This window comes from Natrix helvetica (assembly GCF_964273705.1).
Source record: "Natrix helvetica genome assembly, chromosome: 6".
Taxonomy (NCBI): domain Eukaryota; kingdom Metazoa; phylum Chordata; class Lepidosauria; order Squamata; family Natricidae; genus Natrix; species Natrix helvetica.
In genome coordinates, this window is record NC_138553.1 from 62,895,169 (window position 1) to 62,919,179 (window position 24,011).

Below are 24,011 nucleotides of genomic sequence, written 5' to 3' on the forward strand. Positions count from 1 at the left end.
ACTTTAATTCATCATAATGTTGAATTCCAATATTGCATGATCATTCCTCCTAAACTTCCTATAGCTTCTAACATTTCATCTCTGTTAGTGAGAATTAAGTCCAATATGGCTGATGCCCTAGTTTCCTTCCCTACTTTTTGGGAAACAAAGTTGTCTACTAGGTTTGACAAGAACCTGTTTGATCTTCCACTTGGTGCAGTTTGTCTCCCAGTTGATGTCAGGGTTGTCAAAGTCCACCATTACTATTGTAATGTGCTTCAAATACGACAGGGTCATATTTTCTTTTGCCCCACAAAATATGGCCTTGGGCTTATTATCAGGGAGGGCTTATTGTTTTGGGGTGGCTGGGCGGCTGCTCCCTTGAGAACGGACTCCCGAAGAACTGGGCACAGCCTCAGGGGCGAAGCAGCCATGAGGTAACCATGCTCACGAGCAGCCGCCGGCAACCCCCCTCTCCAGCCAAGCAGAGCTCCATGCACTGACCTAGGGGGTATCCTGAAAGTGCCAAGCCACGGGGACGGGCAGAGCACCACGTGGCTTGGTGCCTTAGTGATACCCCCTAGGTCAGTGAATGCGCTCTGTCCAACTGGAGAGGGATTTGCCGGGCGCCTGCCCGGCAACTCCCCCTTTCGGCCAGGCAGAACGCCACTCCCCAACCTAGTGGTATCCCGAAGGCGGCAAGCAATGTGAGCGCCTTTCCCCCTCCTGGCGCCCGCGGCTTGGCGCCTTCGGGATACCACTAGGTTGGAGAGCAGTGCTCTGACTGGCTGGATGGTTGTCCAGGGGGTTTATTTTCAGGGGTGGGCATATATTTTTACCCACGAGAAAAATGTGGCAAGGCATGTTTTGGGGAAAACATGGCAGATATCTTAGTTAACTGACTAGCAAAAAGTACATCTGTTGCCTCTGTTTGGTTGGGTGGCCTATAGTATACACCTATGGCACCAAAAAAGGCACCAGATCTTATTTTGGGGGATGTCATCCACTGAATCACCTCAATTGAATGCATCATCCACTGCCTCAAAAAGAAAAACATTATCAGAGGCCTTCAGGAACCTCTTCATCCAGCAAGGCCAGCAAGGCTTTCCTGAAGGCCTCTGCAGCTGATAACAGAGCTACAGATCGATCCAGAGCTCTGTTATCAGCTATTCAAAATTATCAACTTAAATATTAGCCTGCTATATTTGGTCAAACATTTAATTAACTCACCCTAATGTGATGGCTGGAACTGCTTTTCTTTGGTGAGATGTGCAATGTTAGCTGATATTGATGATATTGCTACTCACAACTGATTTTCCAAGTTTGCAATAGACAGTCTGGAGTACATTTTTGCAATAGTGCGTTTTGAAAAGAACTGCTCGCAGCAGTAAGTTGTTTCAACCACAGATGCATATTTCAATGCATGTCTCCTCAAAGTGAGAAATTCAACATTGCTTATGTAATGTTTATAGAACTCAAGCAGTGGGAGGTTGTTGCACCTAGCTTTCTGCTCATCATTGCTTTGCAGCTGAATGATTTTGTATTGTAGGTTATCTGGCACATCAACAGGTTCCCTATTGAATGGTGTAGCAAAGATGTTCAATTCCATTTATTTACTTTTCACATCCTTGAATCTTTCATTAAATGCCTCAATTAGTTTTGCACATTCACGTTCTCCATTCCTGCACTAAGGGAATGACATTTTCATGGCTTGGTGAAAACGTCCCAAGTAGACCTCCATGTGGACATTCAGCATTAAATCATAACCCAAGCAAGAATAGTTGTGGAAAGCAATATTTCTCACAATTCGTCATCTCCCAGGCTTTAATCCCATTGGGTATTTTTTGCAAAATGATTAAATGGAGAATGAAAATCTGATTACCAACACAATCTTTTTAATAAGGTTACTGTAAGAATCTTGCAAATTTGAAACCATGTTCTCCCTTCCCTGCCTTTAATTTCTAGAAAACTAGGGATGCTTTTCTGCTCACATTCCTCCAAAGGTATCTTTTGCCTGACCACTGTCAAGGCTGTAGCTCCTCCTGTCTCCCAATGTTATTCTGACAGTCCATTGCAGAAGACAACTTATCACTTTTCCACAGATGCACTTTTCTGTCCTTCTGTCACAGCCAATGCCAGAAGATATATGACCTATTAACTATTAATAACACATTGGCCACATTGATACAACCGATGAATGAAATCTACAATAAAAGGAAGGCTTTGGCTACCTGAAAGCTTCTAGCTCTCTAAACAACCAATGCCAGGAGATGGATGACCAATTAACTATTAATAAGAAAAAAATCTGTCCATACAGAAGCAACTGATGAGTGAAATCAACAATTGAGAAAAGGCTTTGGCTACCTAAAAGCTTCTATCTCTCCAAACAAAACAGCATAACTAGCTCTCATCTTTCTTGCAAATAGGTTTGGCAGGACAGTTTCTCTTTCACAGGATAAAGCTATTCAGTTGTTTTCTAAGCACAGGATGTGAGCCCGTATCAGGGATTAGTTCTACTACTACTATTAGTAAGTAGTAGTAGTAGTAGTAACTATTAATAGTAGTAATAATAACTAGTAATAATCTGGTGCCTTCCTGCTAATAAAACCAGGGTATTTTTGTTTGATATTTACTCATTTGAAATGAATAAAAAATGCAGCCTACAGTAATTGATTGACTGATTGATTTACATTGCTTGTATGCCACCCATACAGGGCTCTACATATCTAACAATGTAAGCATACACTGCAGAATGCTCCAAGTATATATAAGCATAAAAATAAATAATTTTCAATAAATACCATGCAGCTGAAATTCCAATTTTCAAAAAAGAATATCCTTTTCCTGTGCCAAATGAAACAGGTAGATGTTCAGAGTTTTCTTATAGCCCAAGAGAGATAAGACTGGCAACAATTCTATGAGGAGGGAGTGCTGAAGTATGGGCATAGGACTAATTCAAATGTATACATATACATGGTGAAAAAAAAGAATCCTGCAAGTTTACAAGATGGATGCTATGAGGAACAAAGCTGTTACAGAATTAGTTGTCCTGCTATAGATACTTTGAAACCTCCTCCCAGAGGGGAGCAACAGAAATAGACCATGAAGTGGGTATGTGGTCTCTAACAATGCTTTGAGCTCTAAGCTCATGTTTGTGATCCAACAAAGGAGGAGGAGGAGGAGCTTCCTGGAGGATGGCGGTCAGCCTCTGAGCTCCGTGTTTTCTCGGGGCTCTTTTTGACCGGGCTGGGTTGCTGTTGGTCCTTTATACGAACTGGAGGACCACGAACCTACCCAATGACCACCCTGGCTTATTTCAGGACCCTAGTGGTCCCCCAGGGTGGCCGGACGGCACAGGAGAGTGGAAGAAAGCAAATCGGCATTTTTGAAAACTTGTAGTGAGCCGGGAAATGGCGGTCGGCGTGCGGGCGCGCCGGCTTACTCCGGGAGACTGCAGGCGTTGACGGCTGTTGGAGCTGGCGTTTTGGCGGTTATGAACTGTTTACGATCTGTTTGGCCGGCGTTTGCGGGCGTTTTTGTAAGCCACGACAGCTACGACAGCCCGAGGTGAGACCAGCGACGCCCTGAGCAGCTAGCGACGGGGACGCGATGGCGTCCCACACGAGGGAAGGCGGAGGGAGGCGATGGCGGCAGTGGCGGCCCGGAAGATTATCGGGGGCTCTAAACATCAGTTCCCCGACCCGCTGGACCCGCTGGGAGCCCCGAGCCTACCAGAAGCCCAGTGGAGGTCGTGTGAGGTTTGAGCTGGGCTTGAAACATCGGAGATCGCCGGAGTTGTTGGAGAGCGCCGGAGGCCGGCAGAAGGTGTGGAGTGAAGAACAGAGGCCGCCTGAAATGGCGCGGAGGCAACGTTGGGGCTTGGAAGGTTTACGGGGAGCCGTCGACACCCCCCCTGCCCATTACGGATTATCCGCTTGCCTTTGCATAGATTTTGAGATCGGCTTAACCCCTTACCACCTGGGGCTTGGAAGGACTGCGGGGAGCTGTTGAACCCCCCCCGCCCGCTATGGATCATCTGCTCACCCTCTCACGGATTTTTAAGAACTGCCTAACCCCATACTATTGAGAACTGTAGATTATAGGCTCTACTTATTTTTTAGTCACCTCTACCTATTTCTTTACTCACCTCTCTCATCTTGTAATCTTGGTTGCCGTTCTGTCATGATTTTTAACGGGTAGACTTATTTAACACTTCTAGCACTCAGAATCCATCTTTAGCCCGGTGTATTTATCATTTATCATGTATGCGAGGTCTGACCTTATTTTACTGCGGGAGTCCCCCCTCTCGCAGTTATGGCCTCCTGCCCTCTCAAGGGCCCACCTCGAGGACGGGTTCATTAACCCAGAGAGGTGGAGGAAGCGCACATTGAGGGGTTTTTTAATTAATTGTTTTTTAAAAATTGTAAGGGGTTCCAGGGATGGGGGGGGAGAACAGGTCAGGAGGGATGGTAGAGCCAGGCATCTAGGTGTGGTCGAAGGAGGAGGGAGCGGAGTGGGGGAGGAGAGGGAAGATAGCATTCCTGTGCAGGGCTCTTTGATACCAATGGTCGTGGGGAGGGGCAGGTGCGAGGACAGATCAAGAGCGCGTAGTCGGTTGGGAGACCGGGGTTTTTGGTCATACCCGGTCGTTTGTACCAACCCCTGCATACTAGGTGGTCAGGATCTACAGACCCAAGGCCTGAGACTGCTGTTATGCAATGCGAGGTCCGTTGTCAATAAGGCCCCCCTCATCCACGATCTAATTTTGGAGGGGGAGCCGGACCTCGCAGGAATAACTGAGACCTGGTTGGGCCACGAGGGAGGCCTACCCCTCGTGGAAATGTGCCCGCCAGGTTATCGAGCATTTCACCAGCCTCGGGCCCAGGGAAGGGGCGGTGGGGTAGCAGTGATTATCCGGGAAGACTTGGAGCCGAGAGAGTTCACTGTGCCGCAGACATCCGGGTGTGAGTCCCTTGTCGTGAGATGGGGCCCAGGGAGGCAGTTGGGCCTGCTGATAGTATACCTGGCTCCTCGCTATACATCAGCGGCCCTGCCTGAACTCCTCGAGCTGATCTCATCGGTGGCGGTTGAGACCCCCAAACTTTTAGTGATGGGGGATTTTAACCTGCCGTCGATGGGAGAAGCGTCTGAGGGGGTTCGGGAGTTCATGGCTTCCATGACAGCCATGGACCTGACCCAATTAATTCAGGGCCCTACTCACGAGGGAGGCCACACGCTGGACCTTGTCTTTGTCTCTGGCCAGTGGACGAGTGATCTGGGAATAGGGGATTCAACTATTATTCCCCTGTCATGGTCAGATCACTCACTTCTCCGGCTGGACTTCCCTGGTGCTACCCCCCGCTGCGGGGAGGCGGAACCGGAAGGTATTAGATGGTTCCGCCCCAGGCGCCTGATGGAACCAGATAGGTTCCAGACAGAGCTTGGGCCACCTCCTGTGGACCTGACCCGCCCCCGAGTGGAGGACCTGGTAGACGCCTGGAATAGTGCGACTACCGGGGCCCTAGACCGGGTGGCGCCTTTGCGGCCTCTCCTGCGGCGATGAACCACCCTGGCGCCTTGGTTTACCGAGGAGCTAAGGGTGATGAAACGCCACAAGAGACGCCTAGAGAGTCGTTGGAGATCCTCCCGTTCCGAATTTGACCGAGCACAGGCACGAGCCTATTTGAGGACGTACCTTGTGGCATTAAGAGCGGCCAAACGTCAACATTGTGCCGCTCTTATTGCGTCCGCAGATAACCGCCCTGCCGCCCTGTTTCGGGTGACTCGCTCCCTCTTGTTTGAGAGACCGCGGGAAGCCCCTTTACAGGGCAGAGCAGAGGAGTTTGGGAAATATCTACAGGACAAAGTCGCTCAAATCCGGATGGGATGGGCCCCTTTCAGTGGTCCAGTGGAGACGCCCGAGGCGAGTCTTGAGGGACCGTTCTGGGAGGAGTTTGACTCGGTTGCCATCGAGGATTTGGACAGGTTGCGTGGACGTCTGCGTCCTACCACATGTTTATTGGACCCGTGTCCCTCCTGGCTTGTACTGGCATCCTGGGAGGTTACGCGCGACTGGCTCCTGGGCCTAGTGAACGCTTCGTTGGGTGAGGGGCTTCTACCGGCCGCCTTGAAAGAGGCGGTTGTGAGGCCCCTGCTCAAGAAGCCTTCCCTGGACCCAACGGATCTAGTCAATTATCGTCCAGTCTCCAACCTTCCCTTTTTAGCGAAGGTTGTAGAGAGTGTGGTGGCACAACAGTTTCCACGTCACCTGGAGGAGAATGATTATCTAGACCCGCGCCAGTCCGGCTTCCGACCCGGGCACAGCACGGAGACGGCCTTGGTCGCGTTGGTTGATGATCTCTGGAGGGCCAGAGATAGGGGTTGTTCCTTTATCCTGGTCCTATTAGATCTCTCGGCGGCGTTCGATACCATCGACCATGGTATCCTGTTGCACCGGCTAGAGGGGCTGGGAGTCAGGGGCACCGTTTTATGGTGGTTTGGCTCCTACCTCTCTGGCCGGACGCAACGTGTGTTGGCAGGGGAGCAGAGATCGACCCGGAGCCCCCTCACATGTGGGGTGCCACAGGGGTCGGTGCTCTCGCCTCTCCTGTTCAACACATACATGAAACCGCTGGGCGAGATTATCCGTGGTTTTGGGGTGGGATATCATCTGTATGCTGATGATACTCAGCTATACATTTCCACCCCGAACCACCCCAACGAGGCTGTTGAAATGATGTCCCGGTGTTTGGAGGCCGTACGGGTCTGGATGGATGGCAACCGACTAAAACTCAACCCTTCCAACACGGAGTGGCTGTGGCTTCCGGCCTCCCGGTTCAACCAGTTGCTTCCATCTCTGGCCATTGGGGGCGAGCAACTGGCCCCCATGGAACGGTTGCGCAATTTGGGCGTCCTCCTGGATGCCCGGCTGTCCATGGATGACCATGTAACAGCTGTGGCAAGGGGGGCGTTCCATCAGGTTCGCCTGATGCGCCAGTTGCACCCCTTATTGGACCGGGATGCCCTATGCACAGTCACCCATGCACTGGTGACGTCTCGCCTGGACTACTGCAATGCTCTCTACATGGGGCTTCCCTTGAGATGCACTCGGAGACTGCAGTTGGTCCAGAACGCGGCCGCGCGGTTGATTATGGGGAGGACTAGATACTCCCCCGTAACACCTCTCCTGCGCGAGCTGCACTGGCTTCCTGTAGTCTACCGAGTGCGTTTCAAGGTTTGATCTTTAAAGCGCTTCATGGCACAGGACCTAGTTACATGCAGGATCGCATCCTGCCCCATACATCCCTACGACCAATCCGCTCACACAGAGAGGGACTTCTTCGGGTGCCGTCCGCTAAACAGTGTCGGGGGGCGACACCCAGGAGCAGAGCCTTCTCTGTGATGGGCCCAGCCCTGTGGAATGACCTCCCCCGTGACATCAGGATTACTTCCGATCTCCGCTCCTTCCGTGTACAGCTGAAGACCCACCTCTTTCAATTATCTGGCCTGGCTCAACCGTAAATTTTTTTTCTTATTCCTCCTGACAGTCCTTTTAAATTTTAAATTGTGGTATTACTAATGGGGTATTTTAATGGTGACTTTTAATTGTCTAAATGTGATGTAATTTGTTACCTCCTCCGTGCATGTATGTCTTTGTATATGTGTGTATTTGGATGTCTATGTGTTTGCACATGTTTTATGTTTTATATGTTTTATTGTACGCCGCCCCGAGTCCTGTCTGGAGAGGGAGCGGCTAATAAATCCAAATTTATTATTATTTATTATTATTATAAGCACAAGCGCTTATAAACAGTATACTGAATAACGGGAAGCAAGCTTCCAATAAACTTCTCTGCTGTCCTTGCCACTCTCTGAATGGACTTTCTATCTGAGGCACTGCTGCCACCAAACCAAAGAGTGATGCAGTTTGTTAAAATACTCTCATTCATGCCTCTGTAAAAAGTGGCCAGGACAGAAGGAGAAAGATATGCTGTCAGCGTTCCAAATATCATGCAGAATTAAATCAGAATTCAAGGCAGAGCTATCCTTAAAACTCCAATTTAATAAGACAGACATGTTGGCATTGTGCTATGAAATCCCAAATCTCATTTTCTTCCTGGGATTCCACCCAGTTGAAAGTTCATGATCTTATCCCCACACCCATAATCCATCACATGGTCCAATATTCTTCTTCCACGCTGACATCTACACCCCTCTGCTTCCGGTCAGGTGTCGAGGTGCGGAGACAAAAGATGACCTTGAGCTTCTAGAAAGAATGACAACAACACATTCCACAATTCTACTCCTTTCTATTCCCCCCTCCCAACTACTACACTAATGAAACAGCATAGGAAATTAATAGAAAGTGTGGCAGGCCAAAGATCCTAAAAGGAACATAACTACAGGCCTGACATAAGCTCTCCTCGTCCGATGCAGAAAATGCAAACACTGGTTTGCACACTTCACTAAAGATAATATATGAAGAGACCAAGTCAGATTGTTAGTTATCTGTACTCCCAGATACTTAATACTATTGACCACCTCCGCAGACATGATACAAAAAGTAGTATGACTATGCCAGTTCTTTCTAAAACCAACAGTGATCTCCTTTGTTTTGTTAACTTTTTATTGCACCAGTCCACCAAAGCCTTCATCTCTTCCATATAAAAATCTTCATTATCATCCCGGATAACTACTAGTAGATGATGCTATTGCCGTGCCCTCTGCATACTTCACAACATGATTCATCACAGTCTTGTCACAGCAGTCATGAGTCATCAAGGTGAACAGTAATGGACTCAAGTCACAGCTCTGAAGAACCAGTACTCAAGGAGATGGCATTGGAAACTTTTCTTCCAACTTGCACAAACTAGGGCCAATCAACAAGGAAATCAAGTATCCAGTTACATGAAGTATTAAAACCTAATAGGCCCAGTTTGCGCACCAAATGCTGAGAAATGATTGTATTGAATGTCAAATTAAAATCAACAAATAGCATTCACACATGAGTATTCTTTTCCAGGTGCACCAAATTAAAATGAAGCACACAAAAAAGTTCATCATCTATAGAGCAGTTCTTCAATAAGTAAAATGTTATGAGTCAAATGTAGGGGGAATGCATGAAACAATATAGTTCTTTACCAATCTCTCAAAACACTTCATCATAACAGAAGTGAGAGCAATTGGAAGTGAAAGTGTGGAGCAAAATAGTATTAGATTCTAATTGTGTATATTCATCATGAATCTGTCCATTTTTATTGTATCCCAATTTTTATTCAACATATGAGATGTTGCTTTTGTTCGATGATGGGAGGGAGGGTGGGAGGGAGGAAGGAAGGAAGGAAGGAAGGAAGGAAGGAAGGAAGGAAGGAAGGAAGGAAGGAAGGAAGGAAGGAAGGAGGGCAAATATATATAAAAAGTAATTTAAAATAATTTTAAAAGATCATTAATTTTTTTTATCATTTTAAGGGTGCAACTAAATTAAGACCCAACTATGTTTAATGTTTGGAAATATATATATATATTTATGTTAAAAATTGATTAATTTCCTCCTCAGTTATATTTGAATCAATATTATGCAGTTTTAAAAAGTTGATTTACTAAGTTAGAACTACTATATATTTTATTCTGAGCATCCTTAATGAATCCTATGGAAGGGAATGAATCATTAATGAAATGATATGACATTGTTGCAGTTGTGGTGCAGAAACTATTAATTTAAATCTTTCATATTATTCCCAATATAGCTATCTTCTACAGCTCAATGAATATTGAAAAATGAAGATTTCTTGTGTGTTCCCAAATATCCTGTTTAGCATTCATAAAAGCTCTAATAATTTGGGATAAGTTGCCTGGATATGCGCTAAATTCTTTAACTTCTGCCCTTATGTTTTTATTTATTTATTTATTCTGTTTTTGTTCTTTTTTTCATGAATTATTATCATCTGACCATGAAGGCATGACTTAATGATGTTTCAAAAATCAATATAGTTGCAGAATATCTATGACAATTTATTTTCAAATGTATTGTCTTGATCATATGAAAAATATTTTTAAAATAATGATTTATTTTTAAAATCTTAAAATAAATACAATCTTTCTTGTATACTTGATAAAAGATAATGGTAAAGATTTCCCCTGTCCTATCTGACCCTCCATGGCCTACTACAGCATTTTGCCTCCTCAGGGCCTCCACATAGACCGTTTTTGGTTAGCCCAGTGCTGCTGGAGTCTGGGGAGTTACGTTCTGGTCAGCAGAGTGCTCCTGGAATCTGGGGAGGCCAAAAATGTGCCAAGCAGGCACTTCACAGGACCTTCATACAGCCCATTTTTGCCTGGTAGAGTGCTGCTGGAATCCAAGGAGTCCAAAAATGGGCCACACAGGGGTCGCACGCAGCCCCTTCCCCCAGCCCATTTTGGCCTGCAGAGGCACTGCAGGCCAATCTTTTGATATTAAGGTGACCAACCGTCCTCCTTTAGGGAGGACAGTCCTTCTTTTGTAAGTTCTGTCCTCCCTCGAAAAGTGTCCTCCTACATGTCCTCCTTTTCGATATTTGAAGACTAATCTGTTGCGCATTATGTGACGTATTTGTATTTGACATGACAATTCATCAAGACTCGATATAGTGCGGTATAAGACGCGATTATGAGATGCATGCGGTCCGCACAGGAGACCTTGAGAGAGAGCGCCGCATGCAAGTGGCTTTGTTTACTTCTTACCTAAACACAACATGGCACATACGCACGCAGTAGACTCACGGCACGTCGGCAATTGAATGACTCACGGTAATTATTTCTTTCTCAGTGAATATTCAATTATACAGAAGTAAGCACAATTCACATTTTATTAAACAGTTTTTAATGGTGTTTTTTTTTTACTTCATCGCAAGTATATTGAACAGATATTGAATCTTGTGTTGAATTTTTATCTAAAGAAATGCTAGACATTAAAATAGACGACAATTGTCTCTTTGAAGAAATTAGAAGACTGAATGTATATTTAAATTCTGAAAAATTAATACAATGGGAAAATCAACATGTTGAAATTGATAAAAGATGGGTGGATATTTTCAGCCATTTCAAAAATGAACATATTCCATGTGAACATTTATTTATACTTGTTCAATTTACGTTGTGCTGCCCTGGAACTAATGCAGCAGTTGAAAGAGTTTTTTTTCAATTGCCAATGATTTTTCGACAAGTGAGAAATCGAGATTGAATGTTGATACTCTAGCTGCAGCACTTGTCGTAAAATTCAATATGAAGGACATTTCTTGTTCAGATATTTCCAATATATTGTTAGAAGATGATACATTGACAAAAAATATTAATTCAATGGAAAAGTACTCATTTAAATAATAATTAACAGGCATGTAAGCATAATTACAATATAAAATGTTGCAAATGTTTTTATTATGCATATATCATATTTTAGTGTATTATTGTTGCAATGAATAAAATATTTCTTTTATTTACGATATTTTTTTTCCAATTTATTTGTCCTCCTTTTCATTGTAAAAAAGTTGGTCACCTTATTGATATTTCCATGCCAGCCCCGCAGGTCAGATTTAAGTGCTCAGCAGGTCGGCTCTGGTTTGACACCCCTGTAATAAGCAATCTAAAATCTGACTGTAGCTTACAGATTTAATAATCATTTGCAATGCACATAAAACTGTAGCACAAACATTAACTGAATAAGGGTCTTGGAGATGTAACAGTTTCCTTCACGTGACATTAAAGATGCTGCTTTGGTATATTTTAGATGCACAGGTGTGGAACTCCAGGAGCAGGTGAGGAAATAGTAAAGCTTCACCAAAACAATAATAAACAAATAGGTAGCTGCAGAGAAAGGAACCAGTTACAATAGAAACAAAAAATTCCCACCAAAATAGTCAGTATAATTTTTTTTCTAGTTCTTTTAACAAGTAGGAAAGCAGACAGTGTCACTGTTAATCAGAAAATAATGTTAATGCAATAATTAGTTCCAGGACATCTTCTTAAACATAGGCTTTTGTTGTTGTTTTGTTATGGCAAATATTTCAGATAAATACTCTTAGCTTCATTGAACAGTGCAGTGTTTGCAAAATAAGGTCTGCCTAATTGATCTTCAGTTGTGGTGGATGTTCCGTGCATCCTATTCAAGACACATGTGTGATCTACCTGTACTAGAGTCCAAAAAATTAGATTGACATTTCTGTGAATTTCTCCAGGGGAGGAAAAAGGTTTTACCAATCTCTCAGTCAGAATGTTCCCCCCTTGTAATACTTTCAACCCCACTTCCCCTCCAAAAAACAACAACAACAGGGAAACAATCCCCCGTCATGCCTTTTCTTGAGATATAATTGAAAAGTGGGGAATTTCTCTTGTCTTTGTGGCTTTTTTTTTTGCTTTTGTTTTACTTTTCCTCCCATTTCTTTTGTCTTTTTAAATTTTATTTTCCCCCATTTAAAGATTACATATATTCCTAAATGGACTATGCTGTATAATCAATATTATATATAGAAATGGAATGGAACAGAAGAGAAGAGAATGGAATGGAATAGAATGGAATAGAGTTGAACAGAGTACCGGTAGAATAGAAGGATGGGATGGGATAGGATTGTCACGATGTTAAAAAGTTTGCTAGGCCTGAACTGCCTAAACTGACATTCAAGAGTTAAACTAAGAAAGCTTTATTGCGCAGGTCATAAAACAAAATGTTATCTGAAAGTGATTTATTGCGCATGCGTTACACATTCCAAGAATTCCTTTCTTCTTTGTTCGGCTGCCAACTTGGCAGACGGAGCTTTCATTATCAAAATGTAACAATTAGTTATTTTCTGTTTCATTTACTTTTATTATTTTCGTATTAAAGTTTGTTTATTAATTAGAATATACTCGTCAAAGACTTTTATTTTATTTTTCTTAATATCTCAAAAGATATGCGGAAGGGAATCAGCCACGGTCCATTGATCTCAGATATCAGGCGTTTTTTCCCCTGACAAGGATGGAGTAATGTGGAATGGGATGGGATAGAGTAGAATACAGTAGGTAGAGTAGATTAGAACAAAATAGAATAGATACAGATCACTGCAGAAACTGGTTGTAAAATAAAAGGTGACTCACTTACATATTTTAGTGTGGTTCACGCACAATGAAATAAGTGTAAGAACCTCATATGCATTTGTGAATAGGTTTGAGTATGCTTTGAAAAAGTGGTTCCATTCTTTCTTTGTGTGTATTTCCAGTTTGTATAGGGAGGAAAGAGATCAACCAATTGGTTTCTTTCTTATGGAGTGCTGTAAAGCTTAATCCTTTGTTGCTCTTCTTTTCAACATAAACATGAACCACTTGATGATATCATGCACTAGTGTGGAGTATAATATCACTATGCTGAAGATATTTTAGTGTATATTACCTGAATGCACAAGATATGCTCCTGAAACTTTTTTTGGCAGAAATGTTGATTGAAGTATACTTTTAATGATGTGAACTAGGGATATTACTGTAATTTGAAGGTCATTACCCACTCAGAGCACAGAATATAAAATATTGAAATTCATGCTTAATAGAATTAAATATCCATTCAGCTAAGTACGATAGAATATCACAAAGAAGAGAGTGACAACAAAGGTTGTTGCTTGCATGGTCGTGGACTTTCCAGAATTATCTGGCCAGCGACTAAGAAAAAGGATTTGACCAATTCATACAAGTCACAACAATCAATGGCTATTTGCATTTATGCCAACATCACTGCTCGTAAAGGCCATCTGTTTTGAGACTAGTAGGCTTCCTTGGGCAACTGGTTCAGCACTGTGAGAAAATGGTCCCATTTAGTATTAAATATTAGATTAGAAGTCAGCTTTGTGCTGTGCCTTTACATGTACAATATAAGCAGTGAGATATAAATATGATTTAATTAAAACCATAATTGAGTGCCTTGAGTAGCATCCACATCATTTGTGAAGTACTGTCAAGTTGCAATTGTCCTAAATGCACTTTAGTTAACTTTAATCCATTTTATATTAAAGTGTCAGGTTAAAGCTCTAACAATATTCTTCAGTCCTCACTTGATACGATTCCTGAGAATCAGTATATTCCATCAATAGGGCACACAGCAGACAAGATACTGCGAAGTAGAAGGTGTCTGTGGTATCGAATGAGCTTGGGTTTAAATATATGCAATTGTAAATGAACATGCACAGGAAAAAAAAAACAGATTTACTAGAAAGCAGAAATAAGTTTATTTCTTCTTTAGTAAAAACTTGAATAAAAATTATATTCTCTCCAAGAAAATAAAACAACAACATAATGCATCACACAGTAATTGACTAGCTTTGATACAATGTATCAGTCTAGACCTTAAATTTAAATCTAATAATTCTATCCCAGCATGGGCATAATTTTAGAAAAATGACTGTGGGAAAAAGCTGAATAGATGTTATATTCTTTGCGTTGACTTTTCTCCTTCTATCTGAGGTACTCCTCATGTGTACCCATGTCCTACTATATGTCTTTGAGGAAGGTTTACTGTAAAGACACTTCTTGCAAGGCATGCATGCAGAAATAATTTTGAAAAACAACTTTGGGATGTTATGTCACAATATATCATAAAGACTCTGCCCAGTGTGTGCTACAGAGGGTTGACCCTTAGAAATCCTGGCTTGTGCTGTTAACTCTCAGCTCTGTAAAGTCTTTGCCTGCATAGTTGTTTGAGAAGCACTCCCTGCTGGGCATCATGATTAAGTTAGCACTTTGCTAACTTAAGGAGTTGTTATAAGATAGTTCCGCAGGGATTCTGAGTAATACACAAAGATAGGCTTTTCCTAGCCTTCCTTTTCCTAGAAAGCTAACATTCAGGACTGTTTGACTGAACAACACAATTGCGGATGAGCTCTGGCTTTGAATATGTTGTTCTGACAAAAGACCTGTATGAATAAACTGCAGTTATATAGTGGACTGTGATTTATATGTCATCGGTATCTATGATGAAAGAATGTAAATACTGCAATGGAAAGATAATCCTAAATGTTCAATAAAGTTTAGTTCTTAGTCATGTGTTTATGATTTGAGAGTTAGTGGATCAAAAACAAAGAGAATGAACAGTGATTTTTGCAAGAAATGCCAGTTGTAATCAGCTAAGTCCTGTAGCAACCAAGATCATAATGGAGTAATTCCAAATTTTGCTTTGCTGCTTCATGCACCTAAGTGAAAAGAAACTCACGTGAATTAAAGATAGTACCATTAAAATTAAGCATACAAAGGTAAGCCCTGATCTTTTAGTTGGGAATTCTGATCCCCAACTGAGAGTATTTTCTTAAGGGCAATTATTTTTAGGAATCAACAATTACATTATATTTACCATTCATAATAAAATAATAGCGTGACAGTAGCCATCTTCATCAACTTCACACCATCTTGACACGTTTTATAGATTTTTTTTTAAAAAAATCAGCTACTGATAATATTGGCTGCAGAAAATCCACGGAATAGATTTGTAGGGTTGTGGCTCCTCCCCTTCCCAAACAATGCACCCAGTGTATATTGATTAGAGTCTAGAAAGCTGAAGAATGTTCCCTCTTTTTTACTGGCGCTGTATATAAAAATGATTCGGAAACACAGTTATACCAATTGGTGCAATATAATAATAATATTTTTTTATTTAGACAATAAACATCAAAATACATAAATTATTGCTAAATATTGTACATCTGTCTCATAAAGTATCTAGATTTTGTTTATTTTACAATTTAATTAACTAACCATGGGCTGGTTTTTTATAGTAATTTTTGTATTTTGCTTGAGTGAAAGAGTGATTGAGATTTACTCATCTATTCTGGCATGCAGGAGCCATACTGTAAAACACTTAAGTAATCCCTATGCCTCTTAATCTGGTTAGATTTTCCTGTTTTAATTCACCTCTGGGTGTTTTGTTTTGTATTGCATTGAAAAAGACATATTTCATTCACACTCCCCAATCCTACTGTTTCTTTTTACTGAGCATTACAGCCAAAAAGGTACATGTGAGCAAGTTTGCAACATTTATTGGGAACACTGAATATGTGCTACTTGGTAGAATATTTGAATTTGTGAGCGGGAGAAAAATACCGATCTCAGATGTTAGCACCTTCTTTGATGCCACAGGAGGTCATTGGCATCAAATATTCACAAGCGGTGCATCTGGGTCAATTCCTGCATTGTTTGCTATTCTCATTAGTAATCTGGAAGGGTAGGCAAACAGTTGTGCATTAATGAATAATGCTTTGAACTAGATTATTACCCTGTGTATTGATAGCCATACAATTCAGAGGATTGATCCTTTTTGTCCTAAAAGGAAATCTGATCTATTTATTGTTTTTTCTTTTATCCCCAGACAGATGTAATATATATATAGAATGATGCTTCATTTTGGGTATTCTCTTTTGCTTGCATACACTGATATACATCTTAATTGTACAACACACAATTGCAGGGAAGAAGTATCAAAGTATCAAAACTTCATTTGAAATAATATATCCTTCTTCCCTCTGGGAACCATGCATATGAAACTATTTATTTGTTTTATTTCACAGTATTTATAATGTGTCCCCACCCAAAAAACTGTGGAACTAACCATAAGCATAAAGGTAAAATCAAAATAAGAGCAACATACACAAAGGATAGAAGGACAGTCTTACTAACCGAGGCCAAAGGAACATTTGAACAATATTAATTGTTTACTTTTTGCAACTAACAGATTTGGAGCTGCCAAAATTCTGACCTCTATAGCAAAAGTGAGATAAGACTTTTTGTATTGGGCCATTACCTGCAGAAAGGATACTTAATACATGTAGCCCTTGATTAATGACTAGTCCAGGGGTCACCAACCCGCAGCTCTGGAGTCGCATGTGGCTCTTTCACCCCTCTGCTGCAGCTACCTGTCGCCAGTCAGCACCACAATTTTGAGAGGAGCTTTCAGTTATAGGGGAGGGGGGAAGCAGGGCACACCAGGAGGACACTCTATGGCAAGGGGCAGGTTTTCTGGTCAGCTCCACAATTGATAGGGATTTCGGTTAGGATAGGTAGATGAAAAAAGACGCTGCGCTAGGAGGAGACTCTATGATGGAGAAACCGGACTTCCGGTCAGCTCCAGAATTGAAAGGGGGCTCCCAGTTAGGCCCTTTGTGGCTCTGAGTATTTAAGGTTGCCAACCCCTGGACTAATCACTTAGTGACTGTTCAAAGTTTGTTTGTTTGTTTGTAAGACATGTACAAGATAGCAAGTATAGGAATGAACATAAACATGAACAAAGGAAGTAAATACAAATAAATGGGGACAGTAACATAAATGGGGACAATACTGTAACTGGGGACAGTAAGGTAGGCACACTGGTGCACTTATGCACACCCCCTTTACAGACCTCTTAAGAATGGGGTGAGGTCAGTAGTGCAATTCAGCTGGTTCTATCCAGTTTGGGAGAATCGGTAGCAGTGGCAGTGGTAGGCTCCACCCACCTGCTCAGACGTTATTACATCCCATTTTTGATGCTCTGCGCATGTGTGGAAGGTCCTGCGCGTGCATGGAGGTGGCGCAAGCGAGAGGAGCAAGTGAGCGAGCATGCTTATATTTGCAAACTGGTATTGAAGGGAAGATGATTTTACCCCTGGGTGAGGTCCATTGTAGACAATTTCAGGTTGAAGCTGTGAGGGCTTGAGGCTGTAACAACAGAGTCGAGTAGAACATTCCAGGCGTTGATCACTCTGTTGCCAAAGTCGTATTTTCTGCAATTGAGTTTGAAGCAGTTTACTTTGAGTTTGTATCAATTGTTTGCCTGTGTATTATTGTGGTTGAAGCTGAAGAAGTCGTTGACAGGGCAAGACGTTGTAGCAGACAATCTTGTGTACTAGGCTTAGATTGGACCGCAGGCGGTGCAGTTCCAGATTGCCGAAGCACAACATTTCAAGACTGGGTAGCATAGGGAATTCTATTGTGAGTAGAGGAGTGGAGACTCTTCTCATGAAATACCTCTGAACCCGTTCAATTGTGTTAATGTCCAATATACCATGTGGATTCTAGGCGGATGAGCTGTATTTAAGAATTGGTCTGGCAAAGGTTATGACAGATCCCCCAAAAGCTACTTAAAATCTGGATTTAAAGTCCCGATATCTATGCCCTGCCCTAGGGTAACATGACCACATTTTGGATGCTCAACAACTATCTGACAATTACAGCTGTTTGCAGCAGGCCAATGTCACATGGTTTGGACTGGTAGTTAAGCAGTTAAGGAGCTGGCATGAGGATGGGAACTCATGAAGGATTTGTGAGTCAAGCATCATGTGATGAAGTGAGCTTCCATCCTTATCCCAGCTGCTGCCAGCCTAGAAGTTTGAAAGGATACAAAAGTAATAGATTAATATTACCACATTTGTGGGAAGATAACAGCACTTCATGATGTCATTCTGGCCACACAATCAAGGAAATGTCTTTGAACACCGCTGGCTCAATGACCTTGAAACAGGGATGAACACCACCCTCTATAGTCAGCAACAACTAGTGGAGTAAAATCCACAGGGACCCCTTTAGCCTTTTTTTCCCTGTCACATGACTGTGATTTCCAACATTTTTGCCAGAAACCAGTATTTATTTCTGTTTTCCAGCAAAAAATGCCCATAGTTAACAATGGTTTTGCTTAACCACCATGGTGTTTGCTTGGTGACTGCACTGTTTACTTTACACTGCTATGTTCTCTTAATGACCATCATAAAAATGTAATAAAATCAGGTCTCATCAAATGGTGATCTTCTTTACGACCATCATGGCTTAACTTTCATGAACTCATTATGATTGTAAATGAGGGTTGTTTGTACCTTGCTGAAATACAGTTTCCATCTCCTCTTGACTCTGCTGGTGAGTAAAAGTTAGACTTTATGACATTATAAGATCTTTGGTTATTTAATAACTGAAAGCTGTGAATTAGGGGCTTCTGAATGCAATATGCTTCATTTGATCATCAGGATATTGGGTATTGCATAATGTATTTTCAAAAAGATTCAGGGCAGTGAATTAGCTCTGTTATAGATAGAACTGAACGAATGTGTTGGCACTTGATAAGTAATCATATAAGGAGAGGAGAGATCAGTTATTGACATATGATCTTTATTCATCTTTCTGCTCAGTGTAGCAGCTCATTTATTAATCTAAGGATTGGCAACTATTCAACAGTCTTGGACCTGCATTGAACAAAAAAACGGTGGCCAAGGGTCCCAGTGGGCAAGAACCAGTGAAATATAGGCAGCCTGTATCTGGAGAGGTTGGGTTTTCAGTTCTATGTCTGGTCGTCTATCTGTATTGCAAGGGCATACTAATCTCATTACTGTTTCTCAGTCTAAAAAAATGTAAGAAATCACAATATTTTTAAAGCTTTTAGCATATAATGAGAGACTTGAGAGCTGTATGTGATCCGTGAATCATAGTTTTCTCATACATGCTAGGGCAAATAAAAAGATAATTACACTGGAAATGGCAGAACATGTAGATACAGGTCATTGTAACTTATATTTTATTTTATTCTTTGATGCCAGAAAAAATAGATCATTTCCAATATTATAGATTTTCAAGAGAGCAAGGTCTTAGCATGTTGAAATTGGATATTTTAATTGAGATGTGCCCACTACTTCAGCATCTTCTACAGCTAATTCCTGTACTTATAGTTGCACCTTATTGATTTTTCTTATCCCCTTTTTCATTCTGCTCTGACTTTCATTAGTAGCCCCTGCAACACATCATTCACATTTTCCACCCTCAGAGTAGTATCATCAGCCTAGTACAAGTTATTGATGTTTCCTCCTTCATCTTAAAACCATACTCATATTCTTACAACCCAGCTTCTCTCAGTTCAGATTCCACTTATAGGTTGAATAAACAGCCTTACCCCACCCCTTTACTGACCTGCAACCAGTAAAGTTCACCCTGTTGCACTGGATGGTGGTTTCCTGGCCAGTGCATAGAAATGTTTTGAAATCCTCATTGCCCCAAGCATTGTCCATGGTTGCCCACAGTTTAACATAGTGGACATAATCAAACGCCTATGTGCAATCAATGAAACTACCTACTGATGTATTTTTTGTATTCTTTGGCTTTCTCAATTATAGATTCTTAGAATATGGTATTTAATGAAGAAATATATGCTGTATATTGTAATGTTTATAAATAATTGGGTATAATTACCAGTTGGGGACAAAAATGTAATATTGTTTCTACTAGCCATTTTTAGTATTTATTTTTTCTTTTCTTTCTTTTCATAAAAGCATGTGTATTTATTTTAGATTCTTCAATTAGCAGAGACATTAAAGAAACATGTGGACAAGTTGAACAATATGAGAAATTTCAGCTCTTACAGATATCCATCTGTGAAAGGAGATTACTACCATAGGTTTGCAATAGGCTAAATTGCTTGATTGATTCACTGTTTGACAATGTGAATGTAGCTGGAGGGAAGCATTTATAGAATACAAACAATCTAATCTTAATTCAAAGCAAATAAAATTTATTTCTTACTACTGTAAATGTATATTAATATTTATTTCCCATTCATTGCAAAGATAATGATGCTTTATGGAAGTAATGTAAAAACAACAGCCATGGAAAAATTATTTTACGGGTCTTCAATGTTTTCTAAGAGGCATATTGGACCCTAGAGCAAAAATTTGTTGTTTTAGTTGTTAAGAAAGACTATTTTTTTCATTTTTTTCATTAACTTGCTTGGAAATTATACTATTGCTATAACAAGAAATCAACCTCATTATCTGAAAAAGAGAAATCCAGAATGGGATTTACTAATTGATTGATATTTTCCAACTTTCACTTGGTTTTCTTTTTTATATTGTACTTAGGGCTTTTGTACTGTAAATAAGCACTGGGTATTCTATGTACATTATATCTTATACTTCATTCTTTATTTTCCATTTATTCTGATCAAATTATCATGCAGAATGATATATTTGCATTATCTTAAAAGTCAGAATTATAACCAGACTGCAAGGCCCTTTGGCCCCAAATAAAATAATATAAAATAGGCCACAATCTAGTAATACTAAAGTAGAATAAAATATGGATTAAAATATAAAAAATGAAGATGTGGAAAAAAGGGACAGTTAGAAGCTTGCTTAACGGGACAGGGAAATGTCATCAGCCTCCAACCACAAAATGTTCCTGCAAATGTCCCTATGTCAAAAGTCCAAACCACAAGGTTCAGTTAAAGTTCGCATAAAGACACGTAGTCTGTACCTTTGTCCCAAGACAAAAGGAGATGAGATATGGCGAATAATGGTAGTTCAAGAAAGCCAAATCCCGGATACCTGGCAGGAATTTAAGGTACCCCAGCCGTGGGCAGAAGATAATCCACCAGGTCATGCATCTCATCATGCACCTATAATTATACAAGTAAAGCCTCTAGCTGTGCCTGTCTGCCTCAGACAGAAGAGTTATCCCCGCTCCGTTGCACAGGCGATTCAGGATCACATTGTCAAATATTTGAAAGCAGGCACTCTGAGAACAATTAAATCTCCCTGGAATACCCGAATTTTACCCATACCAAAACCTGATGACTCTTACAGGCCCATGCAGGATCTGAGAATTGTGAACCTTGCCACGATCACAGTCCACACCATTGTCCCCAGCCCTCATACTCTTTTGAGTCTGATTCCAGCCTCAGCCAATTGGTTTTCAGTGATAAATTTAAAGGATGCCTTCTTCACCATCTTAATACATAGGGACAGCCAAAAACTGTTTGCTTTTGAGTGGGAAGACCCCGTAACAGGTCGTAAGAGGCAGTATGCTTGGACAAGGCATCCCCAAGGATTTAAAAATTCACCTATCCTTTTTGGTGAAGCCTTGGCCTCGGACCTAGAAGATCTCCAGCCTTGCAATGATGGAGATGTGCTACTCCAATACGTAGACAATATCTTAGTAACAGAACAGACAAAGGAGACTTGTTGGAAAAATACCAATCAACTGCTCCACCTGTTAATGGACAAAGGATATCGTGCCTCAAGAGAAAAAGCACAGTTAGTAATACCCCAAGTCAAATACTTGGGATATACCATAAGTCAAGGACAAAGAGCAATAGAACACGAGCGAAAAGAAGCTGTGTGCTGAATTGCGGAACCAACAATCAGGAAAGAGTTGCGGGGATTTTTGGGTGCAGCAGGATATTGCAGAATTTGGATTCCAAATTTTGCACTTTTAGCCAAACCTTTGTACACCTTCATGAAGGGGGGTGAAAAAGAACAAAAACGGGCATTTGAAGCCCTAGAATCAGAATTATCTCAAGCTCCAGTAATGGGATTCCCCAATTTAGAAAAACCTTTTAATCTCTTTGTGGATTCGAAAGGCAATATGGATCTGGGAGTCCTGATGCAAGAAAAGGGAAGTTGGCAGCAACCTGTGGCTTATCTATCTAAGCAACTGGACTGTGTCGCAAAGGGCTGGCCACATTGCCTAAAAATTCTAGCTGCCACAGCTCTCCTAATAGAGGAAGCTAATAAATTAACTTTCGGACAGCCTACCACTATCTATACCAGCCACACAATTCAAGGAATTTTAGAAACAAAGGGACATTTATGGTTAACAAAGCCTAGAATTTACAAGTATCAGGCACTCCTGACTCAAAATCCACAAGTGACCTTGAAGCAAACAAATGCCCTAAACCCTGCTACCCTCTTACCAATACCAGGACCCAAAATTGAGCATAATTGTATGCAAGCCATTGAGAGTCAGTTTTCATGCAGACCAGACTTGATGGACGTACCATTGAAATCTGCAGACTATAACTTGTTCACTGATGGATCAAGCTTCATTACTACAGGAGAACGCTATGCTGGATATGCGGTAGTTTCTCTTGACCAAGTCTTAGAAAGCCGACCTCTTCCAAAAGGCACTAGTGCCCAAGTAGCAGAATTACGGGCTTTAATCGGTGCGCTACAGAGGACGAAGGATGAAAGAGTAAATATATGGACTGACTCTAAATACACTTTTCTCATCTTGCATGTTCATGCGGCCGTTTATAAAGAAAGAGGTCTTTTAACAGCCTCAGGAAAAGAAATCAAACACCCCTTCCTGATTGAAAGGCTCATAGCTGTCAAAGAAAGTTTCTGTTATGCATTGCAAGGGCCACCAGAAGGGGCAAGATGAAATAGCCAGAGGGAATAGGGCGGCCGACAAAGAAGCGAGACTAGCGGCCACCAGGAACGATCAGGGTTATCCTGGCATATCTGTTTATGTAGCAGTAGAAATGCCAAAAGGTCTTAGCCCTAGATATTCCAGGGTGGAGGAACTCCAAGCAACTGTAGACTTGAAGGGACATAAAAATGGAGAATGGTATGTACTTCCTAATGGAAGAATCTTTGTACCCGCTAACTTAGTCTGGCAAGTAGTGAAGGATTCCCATTCAACAACACATATGGGCAAAACTGCATTAGCCAAAGCGCTTCAACGTATAGCATACATCGATTGTCTTCACTATCTATGTGCGCATGCTAGTGAAAGATGTATCACGTGCACCCAAGTTAATCCAAGACAAGGACTTAGACTTCCCCCCAGAAGCCAACCTAAAGGATATTACCCCATGGATTCATTAGTTGTTGACTTCACAGATATGCCCAAGTGTGGACTTTATAAAGCTATGTTGGTCATGGTGTGCAATTACATTGGGTGGCCTGAATGTTTCCCCACAAAGACAAAGCAAGCCCATGAAGTAGCTAGAATTCTGCTCAAAGACATTGTGCCCTGATACGGAATTCCCTCATTCATATCGTCAGATAACGGGCCAGAGTTTGTGCACCAAGTAATTCAAAAGCTAGCAAAATCTCTAGGAACCCAATGGAGGCCCCACTGTTCTCTTCACCCCAAAATGGAGGCCGCGCTTGAACTGCACTATTAAGGAAAAGATAATCAAGGTGTCTCGAAATCCACCTTAAATGGGTACTTACCCATAGCCCTTTGGTCTGTAAGATGTACTCCACGAAAGGCACTCAGATTGCCCCCTTTTGAAATGATGTTTGGGTGGCCACTGGTAA